The sequence below is a fragment of the Cydia fagiglandana genome, chromosome 11, assembly GCF_963556715.1.
Source record: "Cydia fagiglandana chromosome 11, ilCydFagi1.1, whole genome shotgun sequence".
Taxonomy (NCBI): Eukaryota; Metazoa; Arthropoda; class Insecta; order Lepidoptera; family Tortricidae; genus Cydia; species Cydia fagiglandana.
The window spans coordinates 14,601,435-14,616,190 of record NC_085942.1 but is presented as its reverse complement, the minus strand read 5'-3'; the positions used below and the strand labels follow the sequence as shown (position 1 = coordinate 14,616,190).

Genomic DNA, 14,756 nt, shown 5'->3' with positions numbered 1-14,756 from the left:
AACTATACTCATCCTTTCCTTTTGGGTGCTAGTACTGGTGTAAGACAAAGATAGTACGATTCTCTCTGTCTTTGATTGAAATGAGACAGTCACATTCTCAAACGATATGTAAATAGCTAAATAATGTATATAGATAGACTACCTTTATTAATAAATAACTCGTCTTTCTTTACGTATCTGACCGATGACGACTACACGTGATACAAGTGGCAAGTAAACTTTGGTAGATTGTAGTGTAGGTAGTTAGGTCTTAAATTATGATATATTTGTGTATAAGGCATTTACTTGAAATTTATCATTCAAGGAGTAACTTATAGTAACCTTTTTTTTAAAAATAACAATTATACTGTGCAGCGTGCACAGTATTCTTGTGATACACAATCATCAATAATTATTTAAGCTTTCTCGTGTTACGTAGCATTCAATAGGGTATTACATAGGTACTATAAGTATTTAAATAAATTATTTTACACCATGCATAAAAAAAACAGATTAGAGTTATTGTTAAACACAAGTTCTATTTTATAAATTGGATAGAAAAATAACAATACACTCTTTTTGTTTGGGCAGTCGTGTAAAAAGTAGGTGAGTTGACCGTGACGTCACGATCTAATGTTTCATATAAATTCCATGTTAGCAAATCGTTTTGACAGTTCTAAAAAGGTAATTGATTTGTAGTAGTAGTAGGAAAATACCCTATTATAACTGTACAGCAATATAATATGACAACCTAGAGCATTTAAATTAATGACAATATTTAATTTTATTATTGTTGATGGATATCAATCTTTTATTGCGATTGTCAATCTAACTATTTAGCGATGGCGACTCATGTAACAGGTTACAGCATTTAACTCTGGTTGCATTGTTGTGCAATTGTGCATATTGGTTTTCAGCTAAGGATTCCAGCGTTGATTTCGCGTCGTGGGATATATGCATCAACCACGGTGCAGCCCTTGTTAGTTGCGGCGACGGTCCCCTGAAGTTTAGAGCTGAGATAACCAGTAAGCAAATCGTACTGGATTTGTTACGAGTAGGTAAATCGGGCTCGTTGAGATGCTATATATTTGACTGCAGGACAAAGATGCTGTTTGAAGCTATTTGGAACACATAACTTCGTTATATGTATGTATAATAATGTGAATGTAAAACCGGTTAAAGAGTTATATCTCTTTCCATATATTGTTTACTCGTCATACAGCACTGTTGGTGTACTTAACAGGATTTTAGGCTGCATTAACACCAGTTAAATTGCTTCAACGTAACTAAAATCTCCTTTGTATTTCACATACGTAAAGTCACATCATCACTATTAAAGTGGAGGCAACATAAAGGTCTGGATGCAGACTATGACAAGTACATTACATTGGCATCAACACTGTTACAGTGGAGCACGGTTATATATCTTTGACTCATTTTATAACGATCAAAGCGTCTGCAGAACAAATATACCGAAGAGCGTAAAGACCGAAGAACGAAGTGACTGAAGAACGAAGTGATCGAAGAGCGAAGCGACTGAAGAGCGTATCATCAGAAGAGCGAAGCGACCGAAGAGCGTAGTATCCGAAGAGCGAAGCGACCGAAGAGCGTAGCATCCGAAGAGCGGAGAGACCGAAGAGCGTAGCATCCGAAGAGCGAAGCGGCCGAAGAGCAAAGCGACCGATAAACCAAATGACCGAAGCAATCGAAGAGCGAGTCAGCCATTATTATGTAGTTTTTGATATTATGCAATTATCATCATAAATCTTCAACACAGTAAATGTGGAGTAAGGATAACCTCGTTACTATTAATGAGGAGCAAATTCAACCTCGACGCTGTGAAAGCGGAGCTCTCGACACAATTACTGTGGAGTAAAAATAGCCTCATCACTATTAAAGTGGGGCAAACTTACCCTCAACGCTGTTAAAGCGGAGTTCTCGACACAATTAATGTGGAGTAAAGATAGCCTCGTCACTATTAAAGTGGGGCAAATTTAGCCTCAACGCTGTTAAAGCGGAGCCCTCGACACAATTGATGTGGAGTAATGATGGCCTCTTCACTATTAAAGTGGGGCAAATTTACCCTCAACGCTGTTAAAGCGGAGTTCTCGACACAATTAATGTGGAGTTAAGATAGCCTCTTCACTATTAAAGTGGGGCAAATATAACCTCAACGCTGTGAAGGCGGAGCTCTCGACACAATGAATGTGGAAAATTTTGCCTCGACTTCTCGTTTGTAACTAAATATTTATCCTATATGAATTTTAATTTATATGTGTTATTTAATGTGCAATATCATAAACTCTCCTTTTGTCATTGACTTTTATTTGGTAACACGGTTTATACCGAGTACTTACCTATCTGTTTGATGATCATCTCGTTGCATAGTATACCTAAGTTTCTAAGTACTCACTCTACGTAAACTACCAAATTCTGAAATCCAGTTGTCATTAGGAGGTTTACTTATATTTCCGATACGATTTACGCATGAGTTTACGATCCTCGACGCTCTTGTAATAGCGGAGTATTATTATTTGACGTAGTCCATAATATTACACAAATCAAGTCCCAATACTTTGACCATGATTTATTTCATTCTAAAATTACATTGAGTTGATAATATGCGAGTGTATAAAAAGAAATTGATGTTAGCACATTCATGAGGTTTACTTACTCGTCCAAAGATATACTGTTCACACTTGGTACGCCTCCGTTATACAGTACTGTTGTAGAAAGTAACTGGGGGCCTAGCCAAAACACATTTCGAAAAAAGATATCGCTAACGAATCGATAAAAAATGTATGGGAATGACAGGTACCGTAGATGAGTCTGTCGAAAAATATTAACGAATACAAAAATGTTAGCCAAGTTGCAATGTTGTAACGAAACGCAAAACTTTCGTTACCGGGATTCGCCATCTGTCATACATTGCCTAGCCAAGTGACACTTTTGACAAGCGAAATCAAATCGTTATCGCCTCCTAGGTGTAGCTACGTAGCGCGAGCTATCCCCTTGCAGATAACTTATCGAAGCACAAGAAAATACCGAATAATAGTGTTTGTAAATTAGAATTTGTAGTAAAAAGCATACTTCAACATCATTGTGGGCGGCGAACAACGCGGAAGTGTCGCTTAGACGCAGGCGCCGTCTGAAAAATCGCCTCTATTGAAACTGCTTAGGAAAGGACTGCTACGATCAAAGGATTGTGGGCCGTACGCAGCATTTCACCCAAAGAATCCAATGTGACCGAGGCGCTGAATATCTACCTATCTATAGTGACAGTGTCATGGAAAAATGGATTATGCACCCACAAATGCAACACGTAACAACGTCCCTACAAAGGTAAGAGTGAGTCAATAACTTATTCCTACTATACCTACTAAAAAGTATATAAAATATGTTATTAATGCTAAAATAACAAATGTCTTCCTGTTACGTCATCAAATATAAACCGATGAACGGTGTAGATTAAATTTGGTACCCATATGCACAATGGCAAGCACTTGTTTTTCAATAGGAAAGTGAATTGAATGTGTAAAGGCAAAGGTATATAGGTAAAGGCTTTACAAATATAGATAAAGACTCGGGAACAAATGTTCTTCACACAAATAAATGCCCTTCCCAGGACGCAAAACCATCACCTTCATAGGCAAGGTCACTAACAACTAGCAATATTGTAGTGTCATCCCATTTTCTTAAATTGATTTGAAAGGGACGAGACTACAGTGTTGCTACTTTTTAATTTCTACAATTTCTTGTCGGACTGTACAGTAAGCTCAAGAAGACTTGTGTTGTGGGTACTTAGGGTACTTAGATAACTATATATAGATGGTCAAACCAATTTGTCAGTCAGTAAGAACCAGGAAAACTATACTCATAGTTATCTTTTGGGTGCTAGTACTAGTATATGACAAAGCTAGTATGATTCTCTCCGTCTTTGTTTGAAATGAGACAGTCCTTTGTCAAACTATACTTAAATACATAGACAACACCCATGACTCAGGTACAAAATATCTGTGCTCATTACACAAATTTCCTTACCGGGGATTCAAACTCAGGATTATCAGCTTAACCGGCAGGGTCACTATAGTCACTACCAACTAGGCCAGACGGGCTGTTGTCATACATATCAATTATCAACCATAGTATTGAAACTTTTTCATATTATGAAACATATTGTATATGACTTCTTTTGGCAGGCACAGGTACAGTCAGCTGAAGAGAAAAGGTACCACCCCTGCATACAAACTTCTATGTAGCAGTGGTACCTTTTCTCTGCAGCTGACTGTACCTACACACTATATAAAAATAATCTTAACATATACTTACACAAAACATTTAGTTTTTTTTGTCATGTGACTGGTAGAGAATAAGTATTATAACCAAATGTTACAAAGTTTGTTGAAAAACTAAGCATTCATTTTGTTTCAGGTGACTTGGATATTCATTGCAGCCTTGGCATATGAACCAATACTTTGTGGTGCTCCAAAGCCAGGGTCAAGGGAAGAAACTATGTCACATGTATGTACAAACAAGAATGCTTGGCTACTGATTTCATGCTGCCGGCAAAAAATACCTGCTGCATCTTTCATTAACAGATTTTCAATAAAATAAATTAACTTTTTAACCCAATCATTGTTTCATTTATTTATGGTGGTTACCACCTTAACTTTTGGTATGCTTAGGAGCAGATCTGCTCCCATGTATATACTTACCTATATTCAACTTTAAAAAAATGCATTAATTTTTAAAAGTTGTCTTTAAAAAACGACCGGTCTGGCATAGTGGGTATTGACCCTGCCTGCTAAGCCGATGGTCCTGGGTTCGAATCCCAGTAAGGGCATTTATTTGTGTGATGAACACTAATATTTGTTCCTGAGTCATGGGTGTTTTCTATGTATACAAGTATGTATTTGTCTATATAAGTATGTGTAAGTTATTTATTTTATTTTATTTAATTATGATTGATATATAAATTACAAATTTTTGACAGGAGCATACAAAAGGTTAAATATGAACAAAAAGCAAAGACAGTAGGTAATAAAACAATAATATTAAGTAACAATATGATTTATTAGTTTTGGTTTCACAGGCAGCTTTTATCTTATCTAATGCATAACATCTATGTATTCAATGTCCGCTTGACTTTTGTTAATTTCGAAAATGTTTGAAGTCTATGAAGTAAATGATTTCACTGAGGTTACACTGATTCGGGCAAACCTGTCCACAATTTCACTTCACGGTTTGAATCATTACTAACGCTTAAAGTATTGTCTCTTCTGGTCAAGTAAGCCAGCAGTGCATGTCCTTAGCACTGGTAACTGTCATGAAGATTGCAGCGGCAGCTTTGACTGTACTGTACTGCCAACTTGGCGAGGACTTCTCAGCGTGGAAGAAGAGCCCGCGGAGCCCGCTCTTGCCCGCTCTGGCTGCGCCGCCGCCTTGGTTGGGGCTGCGGGGACGACGGCTGTCTGAAATTGTTAAACTTTAGGTCAAAATTATATGCAATTAACAACACACTTTTCAAATATTACACTATATAGAGTTATTTTATCACGAAATTGTGATTAACTAAGTTAGACAAATACCAAAATATTTAATTTGCTTACCGATAAAACAATTATTTTCTCCAAAATTAGATTCGCTGTTCACTTGACACTCTTGACAGCTGACAGATGACGTTTCTTGACGGTTTTGAACGAGAACCACAGACAAAAATTAATTTTTACCGACTTGGCGCGTAGCTTGAGCGTTAACTAAAAAGATTGCCTCTTGGCTAGGTTATTATAAACATTATCGACCAGTCGCTCGCGAACGTAGAGATCGAATCGACACGGAGCGAATGTAATTTGGCTACGGGCCCTGGCTATGTGATGTTAAGAGCATATAGCATTGGTACTTAATAGTGTCAATCAGTAATGTCTATTTATCACAAAGCAGGAGATCTGATGAGCAAAAGGAGGCGACCACACCGACTGGACCCAAGACTCGACGATACTGCGATGTGCGATTAAAACCAGTACCTAATCCGTTTTAATCCTTACGATACATTCACTATGTCGGTATCGGAGCACGCATAGCGCGTGCTCGTCGTATACATCGGTCACTGGCAACAGTCGGTCAAACTATTCTTCAAGTATCTTGTAGATCGTGTATTTAATGAAATTTTTTATGTACCTACATATAAAATGTAGGTATCTGTATACCTACAGGTATGAGGATACCTCCTCATAAGATGCTAATTAAACTTATGGGTTAAGTAAAGAATAAGTCTATTTGCACAAAGACACATTTGCTACCGTGCATAGGCACTTAAATATTACCAATCGGCAAGGAATAATATTGTTACCTATCTTTTTTATTACACAGTAGGGTAGATCTATAATTTTTATTCAATTCGAATATAGTTTGTATACCTAGTACCTACTAGTATACAGTATATAAAATCTGTAGGCGAAAGCATGTCAATATAATATAATAATATGGTGTTCGCATTCGTAAACAATTTACTGAGCGAACATTGCATAGTATGAATGTAACATATTTTATTCAAAACATGAAATGTTAGTAATATGGTACATATTACTATAATCTTTGGATTTTGTATTAGTCATATAACTGGGTTAAAGATCATTTTGTGATTTATCTATTTATAGCTCCGTACTTATTTCATCCGTAATTATTTTATTCTAAAAAGGAGGTAGTTGTAACAATAACAAGTGATATCGTACGGAAGCAAAGATTACTTACTTAGTTGATTTATTACGTAATGACTTTATAACGCTAAATGAAAATACGATTTCAAATTAAAGATTACTAGCCATGTAAAGAATTGCAAACGAGACTAGACTTGCCGTGCCGAAAAACCATTCATTTGTTGCTCGGCCACGGCGGCCGGCGGTACAAGTAATGTTTTGATTCTATAATTATCATTCAGCGCTTAATAGACATATTAAAATTACTCACCCTAACTTCATCAATCGACACACACACAGACATTTTTAGAGGAACACTATTTTGGCGAAAATACGTGTGATTCGGACTAACACAAAAACATGTAATGACGGGTATCTGAGGAGCGGGGTTAGAGTGGGATGGCGAGGGACGATGGCGTAGTGAGGTAGGGGAACAGCGCGAAATTGTTTTTTAAATATTATATCTCTAAAATGTGTGACAAGGACGGCATGATTCCATGTACTGCTGCTTGTAAATTATATTTGTTGTCTTGGATTTGGATAGGAAGTATAATTACTTATAGTCCAGGGTCTCTAAGAACGGATCATGTCGTACCTATGCAAGTATGCATAATTATTGGACCGCAGTTTGATTTCTGATCCTGTAATGGTGTTCCTAGGGTTCAAAAATCCCTGAAAATGAAAATGAAAAGTGCAGTGAGAGCAACGGCACCCCATTTTATTTTCAGCCTGGCAACATCGGGTTGGTGGGGACCAATCCCTTGAATTTGAGCTCCATACAATTCTCATACACATCGCCTTTAAATTTTTTTTTCTCTAATCGGACTTATAAGTAACTCCGCTCTTATACTTTAAGGCCCCAGTACACAATGGGCCATCGCCGGCCACTCCAAGGGACGCATTTATACATCAGAGGGAGCAAGTGATATTGCATGGCTGCGTCCCTTGGAGTGTCCGGCGATGGCCCATTGTGTACTGGGGCCTTTAGAGTTGGTCTTAAGAAATACGAAATGTCTCATTATTTTTATTTTTATAAATCTTTCATCGCTCAGGCTTTGTCTACAGTCAGTTACAGATTTTTTTCATCATTTTTCTAATGAGATATGACTTCTATGAGTTTTTTTTCTTACATTTACACTGGTATTTATTTTATTACCTATTTACATTTATATTTACAATTGAGTTGGATTTATGTTACTTTTTACATAATAAGACTATTTTCATCTAAATTAGTAGGAAGTTACAAAGAATTTACCTAGACTAGCTATAGGCGCGCTTGTTCTTGATGACGATGACTATAACTAGACACAGATCCTCCTATTTGTGGCCACGCAGTGAAACCACCGACCGGTCTGAGCCATGGTTACGTAATGCATTAGAACTGTTTCTAAAGAGCCTTAAATAGGCAGGAACAGCTATAACGCACTCTTGAGGTTAAGGTTACTTTAAAACACATAATAACGACAAAAATACAAAATATATTTTTTAAATAACAAGTTCTTACATTTAAACGCCTGTTAAGGTTTTCCGTTGAATAACTTTATAACCTATGAACAAAACCGGGCAAGTGCGAGTCGGACTCGCGCACGACGGGTTCCGTACCATAATGAAAAAAACGGCAAAAAAAAAACGGTCACCCATCCAAGTACTGACCCCGCCCGACGTTGCTTAACTTTGGTCAAAAATCACGTTAGTTGTATGGGGGCCCCACTTAAATCTTTATTTTATTCTGTTTTTAGTATTTGTTGTTATAGCGGCAACAGAAATACATCATCTGTGAAAATTTCAACTGTCTAGCTATTACGGTTAGTGAGATACAGCCTGGTGACAGACGGACGGACGGACGGACGGACGGACAGCGAAGTCTTAGTAATAGGGTCCCGTTTTACCCTTTCGGTTCGGAACCCTAAAAATTAGCTTGAAAAAGAAGCAGTAAAAACTGTTGCAATCAAATATTCTCATTACCTTGAAGAGCGATGAATAAAAATTAATATGCTTGAAAAATTCATCAGAATTCAGTTTCATTACCTGCCTGAAAATAGGAAATTGAGGGCGGTTGAAAACTAAAGGCTCCGTCACACAGGCGCGATTTGCGGGCAGCGCGTGAGCATCAGTTCTTGATCTTTTTTACTTAGTGAATTCCACAATGTGTACATCATACTCGTACATTACATGTACCATGTACCTACATCGATCATCTTCAAGGCACAGGCAATACATATAAATATTACGAAAGTCAATGTATAGCCTCTACTTACATACTTTTCCCGTAACCCTAATAACTTCGAAAAGAAAAGTGAGGCAAAGGCTTAGATGTTAACTAGGTTGATAAAGAAAGAAACGGTAACTTTGTACCCAGTCCATGCATATTACTTGCTACTTTATTGAGTGGGACAGTAAACCATTTAAGTAGCATTATTAGGCCTACAATGAATCGGAATCCATTTTTATGCCCGCGGCATTGCGTGACGATAATGTTATTTATCTTGGTAACATCGGTGGTTCTTCTAATTCTCTATGTATTGTCTCACATGTTTCTTCTTCTCCAATATAACTTGATCAAGATATCCGTTACAGCTTTATAAAAACGAAGGTGGTATTTATACTGGCATGTCTAAGCCGATGCGTTTGGAGTGTTGTGACTCCGAAGTCGAAATATCTGGCGATGTGTGTTTTGGCTTCCGCATAGTTTAGTATTGTTTGATTGTCTGGTGAAATGAGTGCTTTGGTCATTTGTTTAAGAGCCGATTGAGATTGCTGATTTCGAAAGAATCGGATGCTTACCTACCTAGTTATTGAGGGTTTATGTATGTCCCAATGTTGAAGTAAGATTAGCAAAATATAAAATTTCACTTTTACATTAGCCATTTAGAATATGAGTTCCGCTAGAGAGTTCTCTTTAATAACTTAAAATATTTAGTACCTATTTATGATAAATACCTAAAACCTCAAAAAGTCTCTACTAAAGTAGAATTTACAAAACAAAATAAGTATGCTAATTTAAAATCGTGACAACGATAGTTTGCCAAGTTTACATTGTTTCTCAGGTAATTTCAAACTTTCATTGCCTTTAAAACTGGTATTAACACAAGGCTACATATGGTGCATCGCTGCGCTAGGCCGTAGGCGTCGCCGCGCTATTAACCACAATCGATAGCAAAATTACTGTTTTTGTCAACACCATACAGGTTTAAAACGTAGCATTTTCAACAGTTGCCATGCAACAAGATATTGCAAGAAAACCGTGGTTGCGATTGCGAAACGGGCCGCGCGGCGGTGAGCGCCAGTCGCTGGCTTGAGAGAGAGGCGCGCGGTTCTCTGCTGCGCCTGAGTTGAACGCACACTCGGCGCGTGCGCCAACCGTTCCATTTTCAAACATTCAAATTGTAAGGACTAAGTGACAGTGGTCGGAAAACTTGTGTTCAAAAGCGTACTTCAAGTGTTTTATCTAGACTTTACTTATGCAGTGAGTGTTCTAAACGGAGATTGTGAGAATTTTTCTCGTTATTTGACACACATATGACGTGAATAACGGTGCGATCAGACTTGATCGACTCGCTAAAATCGAAGTGTTAGTGTTTCCTACAGCAGTGTCGGAATTTTTAACGGACTTGCTTAAGTAAAGGTAAGAGCGGATGTTTACAGTTATGCTTATTGTATAACTCTGCGGGAGAAAGCCTTAATGCCGCTTTATCGGGCCTTGTAACCCGGTATGCTATCAGTGTTTCTGCATAATTATGCACTTTTAACTACATAGTTCGAACTAAGACTAGTAAAACTAACAAACTCAATATATTATGTTTTCTGATAAAGTATATTACCTACTAATCTATTTTTTACTAACCTTATATATTATACCATTGCAAAAACTTATATAGCTATTATGTACTATGTTAGTTCGACGAATGTGTCTATGTGTGGATAAGTAGGTACCTGAGGATCTACTGCGAAAATCTAAATCTGAATTTCGCGGTAGACCCTTTGTTGGTTGATTTGTGCCTTGTAGTTAGATAACATAGGTACTTAGGAACTTGCATGTTATTTTCTATTGCTATAGGTAGGTACGATCTATAGCTATTAAATTATATTGCAGGAACTTTCTTAAGATTTTGGAAAGAAATACCAACATGCGGAATGCAGGAAAATCGCTAACCCTTTTTTAAGCCACAAATTAAATATAAATATGACTACTAATTAACTTTGTAAACTTGTCTTTAACTAGGCAAAACGAGTTTTCGTTTTTTTTTTTATTATACTCAAGTTGGACTCCAACCTTAATGTCTAGCTAATGAATATTTAGAAGCGTTTTAAACGAAAATCCAAGAAAACAGTTTGAGAACTGGTTTCCGAACAATGCTGGGTGAAAAGGTCTCTGACTCATCTGGCCTGGGTTTACACAAACAATTGACAACAAGTACTATACGAACTTGAATGCACTATGACGTTACATCCTTATGGAGGCAGGGTTGTGGGAGTGTGCTTGGAATTAAGTAGCTCCAGTAAAACAGGGGCCAAGTGTGTAGCGAGAGTTCTAAGGTAACACGTGTAAAAAGTACTTACTATTATTGTCTTGGTTAGGTTAAAGTAAAAATATTTGTGTTGTAGAAAATGGCTTGATCCCGTGGCACTTCTAAAACTTTAAACAGCAGAGGGCAGGGGGCTATGGGGGTCGCGAATTTGTTTCATGCTTACTAGGTCGCGACTTTATCATGGAAAGGACTGAAAAACAGTTAATGAGTTCAAGTTGTGTGGTGGAACCCTAAAAAGCGCATTCATCTGAGTCGTCTGGTTCGTCATGAAATCAATGGTCAAGTACCAGGCACCAGCGAACATTAAAATATCGATGACTTCAATGATAACGGCTCTGACCCACCTGACCTTTCGGATGGATTCTGACAATTCAAAAAAGTTGCAATGCAACCACAAGTGTAGATGTTTTGCAAGGAAATAAGTTAGTACCTACTTAACGTTATTTATGATACAAATGCGAAAAATAGGAAATTCGCAACGAGTGGCGAACGTTTTTATTTAGTTGATGGTTTTTTAAGTGCAGTGATAAAGTTTTCTGAAAAAAAAATTATAACAGGATTTCCGCTAAGCATTTTCTGACAACGACATTTTTCCAGCCTTTTTTTTCTGTTCCCTATATTTTTCCTTATTGTATTAAAAAAATTCTACTAAAAACAATAATTTAGAGCAGGAGATTTCTACACTTGCACATTGATTGATATACATATAATACATAACAGTGTGCATGTGCATGTCTATTGACCGTCACATTTAGTAAGTATGGTGTATACAAGTATTACACGTATTATGTTTGTCTACTCTGTATTATGTGTACATGTCTCGTCTCTGATGTGTAAATTGAATCTTTTTAGTTGTTTTGTTAGTTTAATGACCATCGTCGCGATGACTTAACCACCAAATGCATGTATCTTTTTGCGAGGAAATCGTGATTTTCCACGGTACTTCAATAAATTTTAGCTTAAATACGCATTAGACAAATTTACTCGATATAAACTCGTTAGCTTTAGCCATTAGGCTAGGCAGGACTGGGATTTCTGTAAGATTATATTAGCCATTAGGGAACCCACCGTGGATGTTTTTATGGCTATAAATATTACTTATTTACAATGCAAATGTGTGAAGGTTCAGCCATTATCATCCTTAATGTTATAATAGTTTTATTTCTTGATATGTGATATCGTTTATATATAACTATTCTCTGCTCCTTGAAAGCTTTTCATTCTTAGTCCATCACATGTCAAAACATTCAATGGTTTTTGTAACTATTTTTACATTGCGGTCATAGGTATACCTACGATCAACATTTATCTTAGATAAGGTGTCCAAAAGGTTGAGTAAAGATAAACTCTGTTGAGTTGAAGGGACTATGACAGATATAGAAGTGTGAACTAGCACCGTAAATAAATAATGCTTGAATGTTTTACAAGTTCATGTTTTGTTTAAACTAAGCCACGCAGAGAAATTCAAATATAACATAACCTACAAACGCGATACAAGCTGTCGAGGAATCCAAAAAGTGGCACTCTTACCTAGTTGCCTGATTGACAAGAAATGTACGTGGGTGACGATGACGGCGCAATAACTTGAAGGCATAGAAAATTAGTTTCTTTAACAACTTGATGCTTCATAGTTTTGTCTGTAACGAGAAAGCTATTTGTTATTCCACTGTAGTGGCAAATAAGCGTACAGCTGCTTGATGGTAAGCGGGCATTAAAGTCTTCGAGGATTTGCGTTAGTAGTCACATGGATCACTTTATATGTCAGAATTGGCTTAGCAACAAACTGACTATATATTTGTTGTTAAGAAATACCTATATGGTTTAATACTGGCTTAACGCCCGGATTGATCTTTTTTCAATAAGCTGACATACTTTAAGACAACGATAAATTATTATTACAAGACATTTTATTAATCGCCTAAAAGAAACCGAGACAGAATGAGGTATTTTCGGTGGACCGCATTGTGCAAAACTGCGCAACGCTCTGTGGCGACATCATTGTAATAGCAATTTCTCATTAAGTCTAACTTTTATCTCGCCGTCTCGCTATAGTAAAAAGAAGGCAAAATACTATTTAATACAAAACCCGACAGTTGATACAAAAAAGAAGTCGTTTCAATGCATTTTCTCCTGCATGATCATACTGGCACGCAGAATGGCACATTAAAAGTGAAAAGAACGAACTATCGAAAACGAACTGATACTGATACTGATACTAGGGGCAACTCCAGCCAGCAGATCCTGCAGCAAGGACTAGGAAGAGGAGACTACAGGGGGTAGGCGAAGTTGAGGCAAATAGTCCTGTAAGCTCGCATGACTCTGCTGATTCAACCTAAGCGGCATCGAGTCAGTGGAGGTGTCAGCGTCACCTCACACCGGCTAAGCCTCAAACGCGAAATCAAACAAAGTACGCGCGCAAACCAGCTTATTACGCAACAACCCCTGCCACCCCTCCGTAGGCGCCCGCAGCCTGCCCGAGACACCGGAGCACCCAGTAGATAGGACAGGAGTGTAGAGTTTGCAGTCAGGATAGTAGGAGAGACGGGAGATTTTCAGCCGACCCGAATACAAGGCATCGTAAAGTCAGCATGGGGTAGATAGATACTATACTTGGTGTGTAATAAATATTAGGTGTGAGGATGTGTGACTGCATTATGACCCTCCCCTTTTCCCCTCCTTTGTAGAAACCTGGATAGCCCCGTCGTTATTACCTTATCTTGGATAGTAAATCAAATCATTAGCTGCGCTCTCGCCTTAGTGTTTCTTCTTGTGAAGTACTGGGGATTCCGTATTACTACTGCTGTAGATTCGATTTTCTTCTGGTTCTGATTAATTGATTTGTTGTCTCTCTTTCTCAAGACTATGACACAAACAGTCCCGAGGTGCGTTGTCAATGTAGGTCGACTACCGCCGTAGCATTCACCCGTAGTTATTGAGTCTATGTATATTCCCTGTTTTCTTGCGAGAATGAAGAACGAAGGTAGTAGTCACTAGTTTCTTGATTGACGACCAAGTATACAGACTATTACAGACGTAGCGTAGCGTATGGTGAGCTTTAGCAAGGTGGACGAAGAATTTTGTTGAAGAATCTGCTGGTATAATGGTTTGATGTTTGTTATCTGTGGAGACGGCTTTACTTTGCATCCAGTGCCTTGGCCTTCACTTGTAACTGAATCTACTTAAAAATATTTAATTCTACCAAAATAGAGGCACGCTTCGAGCACCAGAAGACTGCACACTGCTCACTTAAATAAACAAACACTCATTCATTAAATTTCAGAATAAAACACAAAACTAAATATCAGTTCACTAAATTAGCTATGCCCTATAAATATCTGACTATTTCGCGGAAGGCTTTAACTACACAATAAGTAGATAATATATGTATTAACGGGTATGTCCTTTCACTTATAAGTACGTATATTTAACATTATTAATGGTAACATTCCATTTGTAGCATTTCCGCAGCTGCACAGAACGAACTATCGAAAACGAACTATCCAAATACCATATTTAGTTGTTAGTACCTTCGGACATTGTTTACGTTCTTTTG

General features: G+C 37.6%; 2 protein-coding genes and 1 long non-coding RNA gene across 3 annotated transcripts in view; 2 read left to right on the top strand and 1 right to left on the bottom strand.

Annotated features, from left to right (window-relative positions):
• The window catches only part of LOC134669094 (uncharacterized), a 272,403-nt gene that overhangs the window by 145,566 nt on the left and 112,081 nt on the right, over window positions 1-14,756 (top strand). The gene's annotated exons all lie outside the window — the stretch shown is intronic.
• On the bottom strand, window positions 5,034-5,827 carry LOC134668571 (uncharacterized). Its single transcript, XR_010098805.1, has 2 exons — window positions 5,589-5,827; window positions 5,034-5,450 (listed from the first exon to the last, which is right to left on the bottom strand). It is a non-coding gene; the product is annotated as an uncharacterized LOC134668571 (long non-coding RNA).
• The window catches only part of LOC134669079 (uncharacterized), a 231,814-nt gene continuing 227,007 nt past the window's right edge, over window positions 9,950-14,756 (top strand). The window contains exon 1 of the mRNA XM_063526605.1: window positions 9,950-10,299. The gene's annotated coding sequence lies outside the window, so the exon portion shown is untranslated. The remainder of the gene's footprint in view (window positions 10,300-14,756) is intronic.